Here is a 10873-nt window from a genome sequence, read left to right on the forward strand (position 1 = left end):
GTAATCTCAAAAACATTGGAAATGGTTGGGAGAGAAGGTAAATATTCTAGACATCTGGAATACTATGAGCATAGATGAAAAGATAGGAAAGCACAAGACATGAACAAGGGTTGTGGTGAGTGGTCCAGTATAGCTCATGTAGAAAGTAATAGTATTTGCTAAAAGTAGGAAGCCATAGAAGGCCTTGAACGCCCAATGAATTTTTATTTGGGAAGTTATAAACATAATGGTCAGCTAGGTGTACTGTGGTCAGAGTGCTGGACTTGGAGTGAGGAAAACTCATCTTCCTGAGTTCAAATCTGTCCTTGGACACTTACTAGGTGCGTGACTCTAAATAAGTCACAGTTTCCTCATCTATAAAAAAGCTGGAGCTAGTAAAGGAAATTGTAAATCACTTCAATATCTTTTTTTTTAATCATATAATAGGATTTTATTTTCCCCCAATCATGTGTAAAGACAATTTTTAGCATTCTTTTTTTACAAAATTTTGTGTTCCAAATTTTTCTCCCTCCCCCTTCTCTCCCTAAAACAGTAAGCAATTTGATACATGCAATCATATAAAACATTTCCATATTAGTCATAGTTGTGAAAGAAGAAACAGACCAAAAGGACAAAACCACACACACATACACACACATAAATGAAAGTGAAAATAGTATGCTTTGATCTCTGTTCAGATTCTATCAGTTCTTTCTCTGGAGGTGGATAGCACTTTCCATCATGAGTCCTTTGTCATTGTCTTGGATCATTGTTTTGCTGAGAAGAGCTAAGTTATTCATAGATGATCATTACACAATGTTCCAGTTACTACTACTTTGATATCTTTGCCAAGAAAACCCCAAATGGAGTCACAGAGAATCAGACGAGACTGAAGCTATTGAACAACAGTCACAAACAGTAGTGAGCTATTGAGGAGTTTGGATCAGAGGAGTGACATATTCAGTGTCTGCATCAGGAAGATCTTTCTGGTAGTGAGGTAACGGACAGATTTCAGGGAGGGAGAGTGGAGATGGGGGACGATCTCCAGTTAGAAGGCAGTTGCAACAGTCAAGGTGAGAGGTAATAAGGATCTCCAATCTGCCAGGCCTCTTGTTTAATCTTTGAAAGCTCAGGGTCACCTCTTAATCATGAGGAGGCATCAGAAGAAACTTTCAGAGGGGGAGTTTCAACAAGGCATTCTATAAATATGTTTTTGGGAGAACAAAGGCATAATTGTTCCAGCATGAGTTTCTGCTTTACACAATGTCAAGCACATTAAGGACAGTTTATTCTCATGAAATATAACCTTCGCTGTTTGTAACTCGGTCAGCAGTCAGCACTGCTGCTCAATCAAGTCAAAATGCATGGTGATTTTTTTTGTTTTGTTTTATCTTATTCTGTTTTTAAGTATTTAGATAAGAAAAGTAACAGTGGGAGTAAGGATGAAGCCACTGAAATAGCTGACCATAGGTCAAAACTAGCTAAGGAGGCAAAAGAAGGGGAGTGAGCCTGGGAGAAGGGAACTAGGGAACTGGAAGGCCTCCAGGAGCAAAAAATAAACTTAGTACCAAAGAAGTGGGAAAGGTAAGACAGTAGATTGTGGCTAAACTGTAGAATTTCAAATGTCAAGATTTTGGAAGAGATTCATTTCTCTCTCTAAAAGATCTGGCTACAGGATGTTCTGGAGTCTGTTGGTACCATGAAAAGACCAGTGGATTCTGGTGTCAGAAAGCTGGGCTTTAAATCCTGTATCAGATACTGAAGTAGTTATTTGATCTGAATTAACTTGGTTTCCTCATTTATAATATGGGAATGATGATATTTCACATATTGTTGTAAGAATAAAATAAAGTAATATTTCTAAAGAGTTCTGCCTAACTGAATTATTACCACTAATAATGAGATCTCAAGTGAGGCCATACTCAAGTGTAGCTGAAGTGGAATGGAAATAGGGATGGAAAGAGTCCTTTGAGGTTTAGAAGCAGTGAGGTAAAGGTGTTAGAAGCATTTCCAATGGGAAAATTTCAAATTGGAAGATGATGTCAGGGAATAGATTGGAGAAGGTCAGAGATTTAGAGCTAAAAAGCAAGTTAGAGTGCATCTAATCCAACTTTATTTTAGGAATGGGGAAATTGAGTCTCAAAGAAGTTGAGTAATTTATCCACAGTCGTATAGCTAGTAAGTAGCAAAGCCAGGATTTGAAGTCAGGGATCTCTACCACCAAAATCCAGTGCTTTTCCCAAAGTACCCCTAAACATTAAAGTGACACATCAAGAGTATAAAAAGAGGAACTTGAAAAGTAGGAGCTGACAGTAGCAAGGCAAACACAAAATAACTTTTTATTGTCTGGAAAGACCCTTAAATTTGAAAACATAAAACTTGGGTTTGACTCCACTACTTACTAGCAGAGTGACTTTCAGTGGATCACTTGTAACTTCGAGGAGCCTCAGAATCCTTCTATATACCTCTATATAAGGGGTAAAGGGTTGTGGTGAGGTTCAAATGAGATAATGTAGATGAAAGCATTTCATGAAGGCTGAGATTAGTGTGATTTCATGATTTACTAATTAGGGAATCATTCATGGTTTGCATATTCCATGCCTCCAAGATCAGAGCCTGTAATTCTCTACTTGTAAGAATTCTCTCCCTTTCTTTCCCTCTCCCCTCCCCTCCCCTCTTCTCTTTTTGTCTCTCTCTCTCATTCTCTTTCTCTCTCTCTCTCTTCCCCCCTCCCTCCCTCTGTCTCTCTTTCTCTCTTTCAATCTCTCTTTTTTCCTTTCTGTTGCTTCTTTATCTCTCTCTTTCCTCTCTACATTCACTGTATGTAAACATTTGTATTGTATAAATATATGTGTGTACACACTACACATACATGTGATTTCCTATATCCACAAATATACAAACATATGTGTATAAGTGTGCATGCATGTTTATATATACACCCATGCACATGCACAGTTGCACTGCATACATCTCTATATGTGCATGTGTGCTGATATATATTTTCTCCAGACTTTTTCAATCTTGTTTCATGTTATGAACCATGCTAAAAAACATGGCTTTTGAAGTGCCAGTTGGGCTGCCTTATACCTGACTATTTTTTAAAAGCTTTTTACTTTCAAAACATATGCCTGAGTAATTTTTCAGCATTGACCCTTGCATAACCTTGTGTTGTAAATTTTTCTCTCTTCCCCCCCTCAGATGGCAAGCAATCCAATATAAGTTATACATGTTAAAATATATGTTAAATCCAATATGTGTAAACATTTACACAATTATCTTGCTGCACACACACACAAAATCAGATCAAAAAGGAAAGAAAATGAATAGAAAACAAAATGCCAGTGAACAATAACAAAAAGAGTGAGAATGTTATATTGTGATCCACACTCAGTTCCCACAGTCCTCTCTCTGGGTGTAAATGGCTCTCTTCATTATAAGATCATTGAAACGAGGCTCAATTATTTCATTGTTGGGAAGAGTCATGTCTATCAGAATTGTAATATTATTGTTGTCATGTACAATGATCTCCTGGTTCTGATAATTTCATTTAGCATCAGTTCATGTAAGTCTCTCCAGGTCTCTAAAATCATCCTGCTGATCTATACCTAACTTTGTAGCAAGAGAGTACTCTTACCTTTGGAGGCTAGCCCTGGAAAGACTGCCAGGTTCTGTAATATGGTATATTTGGCCTTCTCAGTTTGTTGTTTCAAAGTCTGGAATGAGTTTTGTCCTTTAAATTCATTATAATTTTTAGGTTCTGAGGTGTAGTGGTATTAAGGCAGAAAAGAAGCAAGGAAAAAAACCAAACATTTATTAAGTTTCTATTAAGTGCTAGTGTGTACAATATTGTTCAGTTGTGTCCAATTCTTCATGATCCCATTTGGAGTTTTCTTGGCAAAGATATAGAGTGGTTTGCTATTTCTTTTTCCAGATAAGGAAATTAAGGCAAACAGGGTTAAGTGACTGTTCAGGACTGTATAGCTAATAAGTGTCCAAAGACTGCATTTGAACTCAAGTCTTCCTGATTCCAGATTTGGCATTTTATCTGCTAAGCTGTCTAGCTCCCTCTAAACTCACCTTCAGAAGATGGTAAAAGATTAAGAGAGCTCAGAGATCTTGTAGTCTTACTTCTACTCTAACTCTCTCACTTTAAAGTTGAGGAAACCGAGGCCCAAAGACATTAAATGATTTGCCAAAGATCACAAAGGTAGTTAAAAGCAGAATCAAAGTTAGAATCCATATTGTCACTTCAGTGCTCTTTCCATTATCATGCTTCTTCTGTTTATCCTCCCCATCCCCTGATATCAAAGAAAAATAATTATAGCTAGATGCAGATAAGGAACTTGAGGCAAAAAGAGTTTCAGCACTTTGCACAGGGTCATATAGCTAGTAAGAAGAGTTTGAATTTGCACTCTAATCTTCCTGACTCCAAATCTAGCACTGTATCTACTATTCCACCAATTGTTGAATATTTAATACTTCTTCAGCATCCTGATTTATCAATGCACTGATATAAGTCATAAAAGGCTTCTTTGGGTGTCAGGAAGAAAAAACCAGAAATGTTTATGTTCTAACCCTTTCTCTGACTCATACCAGCAATATGGCTTCCAAAATGCTTCATTTCTTAGCTTTTCAAAGCTCTTTAGAAGTCTCTAAGACAATAGGTTGCAGATGAGTTTTCACAATGTGTGTTACTTACACAAACAAAATCAGTTCTGAACTTTAAAAAAAAAAATGTGCTGGCAGTATGACATCAAGTCAATAAGCACTTTTAAAACACCTAGCCTACCCTGTTGGTACCAGCTACTATGCTAAAGGTTGAGGTTACATAAAGAAGCAAAAGACAATTTTTACCCTCATGGAGCTCACAGCACTCCAGGGAATTCGAGGAGACTTTAAGGAAATCTGGGAGAGTTGATAAAATTATTTAGACTAGACCAAAACAAAAACAAAATGAAACTCAAAGATGGGGACTAGAGAGATATCTACCTATGTTCTCCAGAACAGACTACTAAAAACTTTGTATCTTGTAAGTCCTCCACAAAAAATGTATCTTATAAATCCTCTACACTCTTGGGAAATAAGAACTAGGAAGGTAGAGTCAAAGAAACAATTATCTGAGAGGACCTTTAAAATATTCAAGAATTTCATGTGATTGTAATTAAAACTGACTTAAAAAAAAACAACAGAAACGCCTGTGTCTAAATAACAATAGCTAACGTGTATATAATACTGTGGGCCAGGCACTTTATATTTATAATCTACTTGGATCCTCATAATAACCCTAGGAAATGGGTACTATCACTATTCTCACTTTACAAATAGGGAAATTAAGGCAAATAGAGATTAAATGATTTACCTAATGGAAGAACAAATAGTTAAGTGTCTGAGGCTAGATTTGAACACAGGACTTCCTGACTCCAGAACTGGTACACTATCCATTGAACTACCTAGCTGCCAAATGAATATTATACTTCAAATTAGTCATCATAGAAAGTCCTTATTCCTTATCACTTATTCCAAGGATACCATCATTGTTCGTTTTTTGTTTTTTTTTGAAACTTGGGGAAGAAAAGAAGAAATGTTTTTGCAAAACATTTCCATAAAAGTGAAAGAAAAACATAGACTTACCTTTTTCCAAAAGAAAAAAGAAAAAGGATGCTTCAATCTGTATTCAGACACAATTCTTTTTCAGATTTCTCTGGGAATTAGTTTTTCCCACATCAGAAGCAGGATTTAAAATCACATTTTCTTACTCCAGAGTCCATAATGTTCTTTCCAAAGCATCAAGCTATATCCCCAGAGTTTGCTCTTTGAGGCCAAGCTGTAAACAAGACTAAGCTCTATTCTCTCAAGCTCTTTCTCCTCTTCCTCTCTGTGTCTCTGTTTCTGTCTCTGTCTCTTTCTCTTTCTGTCTCTGTCTCTCTCTTTGTCTCTGTCTCTTTCTGTCTTTGTCTCTCTCTGTCTCTCTGTCTCTCTGTCTCTGTGTCTCTCTGACTCTCTCTGTGTCTCTCTGACTCTTTCTCTCTCTCTTTGTCTGTCTGTCTGTCTGTCTCTCTTCCTTCCTGCCCCATCCTTAGTACAATTATCAACCATCCTGGTTGTTCTTTTCTTGGAACTTTTCCAATAAGCTGACTCCCATTCTGCCTCTTTTTTATGTAGTGTCTTCACTCTTTAAAATGTAAACTCTTTGACATACATGAACTGATGCTAAGTGAAGTGAGCAGGACCAGGAGATCATTATACACTTTAACAACAATACAATACTTTGAGCAATTCTGATGGATGTGGCTCTCTTTAACAATGAGATGATGCAACCAGTTCCAATTGTTCAATGATGAAGAAAGCCCTCTACACCCAGAGAGAGGTCTGTGGGAACTGAGTGTGGATCACAACATAGCATTTTTACTCTTTCTGTTGATGTTGGCTTGCATCTTGTTTTCTTTCTCAGGTTTTTTTTTTTTTTTCTTCTTGATCTGATTTTTCTTGTGCAGCAAGATAACTGCATAAATATGTATACATATATTGGATTTAACATATATTTTAACATATTTAACATGTATTGGACTATCTGCCATCTAGGGGAGGGGGCAGGAGGAAGAAAGAGGAAATTTGGAACAAAAGGTTTTGCAAGGGTCAGTATTGAAAAATTACCTATGCATGTTTTGTAAATAAAAGCTTTAATTTAAAAAAAAATGTAAACTCTTTGAGGGCAGGTATTGTTTCATCATTTTTATTAGTATGCTCAGTACTTGACACAGTGCCTAGTATATAATAATAATAATAAAAGCTAGCACTAATATGCATTTTAATTTTTGCAAAGTATTTTATAAATATCATTTAATTTTATTCTCACAACCACCCCAAAAGGTAAGTACTATTATTATCCCAATTTTAAGTTGAAGAAACTAAGGTAGATAGAGGCTAACTGACTTGCTGGATTTTAACTCAGTTCTTTTCAACTCCAGAGCCAGTGCTCTATCTACTGTGCCACCTAGTTGCCTCTTCTACTTTATAATCCTTTACAAATATCTGATTATATTTCTTGTAAGCACTTAAGTGTTTATGTAATATCTCATTTTATTTTTAAATGAGGACTTAATAAATGCTTATTTGTTAATTCTTTTAAGTCCTAAGCAAAATTTCATTATCTATGGAAAGCTTTTCCCAACCCTTAGTTCTAATATCTTCTCTTTTGATTTCCTTTTTATTCCACACGTAGCTTGTTTGTACATACTGGATTGCTTGTTCTTTTCACCATTTGATTGTGAGCTCTTTGAGGTCAGAGACTGTCTTTTGTCAGTTTTTGTATCCCCAGTGTTTAGCCCAAGGCTTGGCACAAAATAGGTGCTAATGCTTGTTAATTACTCATTCATGGAGGCAGCTGTACGGTACAGTAAAGTATTAGGCTTGGAATCAGGAAGATTTGAATTCAAATCCAGCCTAAGATATTTATTTGGACTCTTCTTAACTTCTTTCTTAAGTTTCTTCAAATAACAATAAAAATGGCATTTACCTCCCAGAGCCGTTGTGAAGAACAAATAATATCTGTTAAGGGGCTTAGCACAGTGCCTTAAAGATGGTAGATACTTTAAATAATTATTCCTTCATTCCTACCCTAAATTGTGAGATCCACAGCTGAACATAATAATCCTGAATTGAGCTGATCATGGAAGAAGGATTATCATCTCTCTTATCTTGGACATTATTACACTTGTCTTAATACAGCCTAAAATGGCATTGGTCTTCTTGAATGTCATGTGTCTCTGTTATCAAGTATCGAATTTGGCACAGTTGTTTAGTCTCACTTTATTTATAAAAAGATCCAGCTGTTCAATTCCATTTAAAAACAAAGAGAAATAGATTTACACAATGGGATGGGGGAGGGGTACAAGAGAGATTTGACTGGATGTGAGGAATAATTTCCCAATTGTGAGGGACATTAGACATTGGAATAGTTCTGGTAGGAGATTATGCTTTCTCTTCTTCTGGAGATTATTAAAAATAGACCAGATTTTCTTCTGTCTGAGTCTCCTTGGTTGGATGCAGGGGAATAGGCCCAAAGGACTAATGGTTCTCTGAGTGTGGTCTTTGTGGGTTTTCCAGGTGGTATTGCCAAAATGTGTGTGTTCCTTTGGAGCTCTAAGCTGACTTTTTTGCTACAGGAAATGCCACTATCTTGGTAGCTTGCTGTGGGGTAATACACCTAAAAATTCAAGTTGTTTCAGGGCTGATATCTTAAAGATATTTAAATCTAGGGGTGGGGGTGGGAATGGAAATCTACTTTGGGGAGTAATCTTGATTTCTCCAGAGTCAAAACTACAGGATCCTGATTGAATTTATTTTAATCCCTTTCTACTTCCTGCTGGCAAGGAAGTGAAGGAATTGTATATAGGCTGCTGAAAAAAGTATGTGGGCCAGTCAATTTGGGAACTTTATTTTGCTTGACTGTTTTCAATTACACTAGTTGAAACTGTGAATGATTATTTTCAATTCTTTTATTATTGTGTAATTTTTTTTTCAGGGGAACCTTAGGACATCCTAGGTCTTACTGATATTGTGCTACGGGGTGGAGTGGGCAATTATTACCAATTCAGTCAGAACAATTTTCCTATCCATATTGAGGGAAACACTTATAAACCTTTTTTTTGGATCCACCATTATAATTTATTTATTTTTAATACACATTACTTTATGAATCATGTTGGAAGAGAAAAATTAGAGCAAAAGGGAAAAACTATGGGAGAGATAGAAAAATGGAAAAAAGAAGTGAATATAGTGTGTGTTTATTTACACTCAGACTCCAAAAAGTTTTCTGGATGCAGATGATATTTTCTGTCCAAAGTCTTTTGGAATTGTCTTTGGAACTTGTAAACTTTTGAAGGGATGAACTTGGGGCAGAAGAGTTCTTTATTCTCCTTTCTCACTCTGAGCAATAAGACCATATATCAGCTTTTAACCTTTTCCCCCCTTCTGCCACTGCTTTAATCATGTATGTGTCAAAGAGAATCAATCTTTTGGTTTTCAGGGAGAGTCCATCAGCTCATTTCAAGAAGAATCCTCCTGCTGGATCTATGACTACCAGCATGGTCCCTGAAACTGAGTCCCTTCTCCACCCTGCAGCGTCTTTGGAAACTGGGTCATTTCTCCTACAAGAGGAGCATGGTGAGTGAAAAAAGGAGGAAATGTCCTTAAGTCTTCTCCCTAAGAAATGTCTAAAATGTTTCTTCTAATTCCTTCAACACACTGTGACCCATTAAACCTCTGTTAGGCAAAAGTCGAGACAACATTGTACTAATTTGCAGATCTACCGGGGAATGAGGGGTACCTGTCAACCTTGCTGTGTGTAGGATCATCATTGGATTGTAAACTCCTTAAAGGCAGGGCCTATCTTTTGTAGCATAGTAACAGATACATCTATTGTCAGTAATTTTTTTTCAGTCATGTCCAACTCTATGCCATCATTTTTGGAATTATTTTGGCAAAGATTTTAGAAGATTTATCATTCCCTTCTCTATCTCATTTTTTTTTTTTTTTACAGATGAGAAAATTGAGGTAAAGGGTGGGGTAAATGATTTATCTAGGGTCACACAATTATTAAATGTCTGAGGTCAGATTTGAACTCACAATGAGAAGCCTTCCTGACTCAAGACTCAGAATTCTAGCTACTGTACCAACTAGATGCCTGCCTGGTATATAGTAGGCACTTATTACAGGTTTTGATTTTTACTTATTAGAAAGCATACCAAGTTTAATTTTTTTTAATAATAGCCTTTTATTTTCAAAATATATGCAAGAATAGTTTTCAAGATCCATCCTTGCAAAACCTTGTGTTCCAAACCTCCCCCCCCCTTTCCTCCACTCCCTTCCCTAGACAGCAAGTAATGCAGTATAGATAGATTAAACGTGCAATTCTTCTAAATATATTTCTATATTTTTCATGCTGCACAAGAAGAATCAGATTAAAAAGGGAAAAAATATGTAAAAAAAATCAAGCAAACAACAACAAAAAAAAGGTGAAAATTGTGATCCGTTTTCAATCCTTATGGTCTTCTCTCTGGCTGCAGATGGCTCTTTCCATCACAAATCTATTGTAATTAGGGCCTAAATTACCTCATTGTTGAAAAGAGCTAAGTCCATCACAGTTGATCATCACATGATCTTGTGTCCAATGTTCTTTTGGTTCTACTCACTTCACTTAGCATCAGTTCATGTTAGTCTCTTCAGGCTTTTCTGAAATCATCTTGCTGATTGTTTCTTATAGAACAATACAATTCCATTACATTCATATACCATAACTTATTCAGGTATTCCCAAGCTGATGAACTCAGTTTTCAGTTCCTTGTTACCACAAAAAGAGCTGCTACAAACATTTTTTGCACATGTGAGTCCTTTTCCCTTTTTATAATTTCTTTGGGATACAAACCCAGTAGAGACACTACTGGATCAAAGGCTATGTACAATTTGATAGCCCTTTGGGCATAGTTCCAAATTGCTCTCCAGAAGGGTTGGATCAGTTCACAACTCCACCAACAATGTATCAGTGTCCCAGTTTTCCCACATCCCTCCCAACATTTATCATCTTTTCCTGTCATCTTAGCCAATCTGACAGGTGTGCAGTGGTATCTCAGAGTTGTCTTAATTTGCATTTCTCTAATCAATAATGATATCAGATCATTTTTTTCATATAATTAGAAATAAACAGCCCAAATTTAGTCTGAAATCTGAAAGGTTAAGGGAGAACTTATTAGAGTAAGAGCTTGGGCCTTGGGTTCTTTGGTACCAGCTTCTTTGTGCCTCTAGAATCCTTTACCTAACCTCCACTGTGCCTATGATGCCTAATACTAGGCATTCTCTCCAAGTTCTGCTGGGAATTTATTTACCCAGGGGT

Source organism: Antechinus flavipes, chromosome 1, assembly GCF_016432865.1.
Source record: "Antechinus flavipes isolate AdamAnt ecotype Samford, QLD, Australia chromosome 1, AdamAnt_v2, whole genome shotgun sequence".
In the NCBI taxonomy this organism is placed as follows: domain Eukaryota; kingdom Metazoa; phylum Chordata; class Mammalia; order Dasyuromorphia; family Dasyuridae; genus Antechinus; species Antechinus flavipes.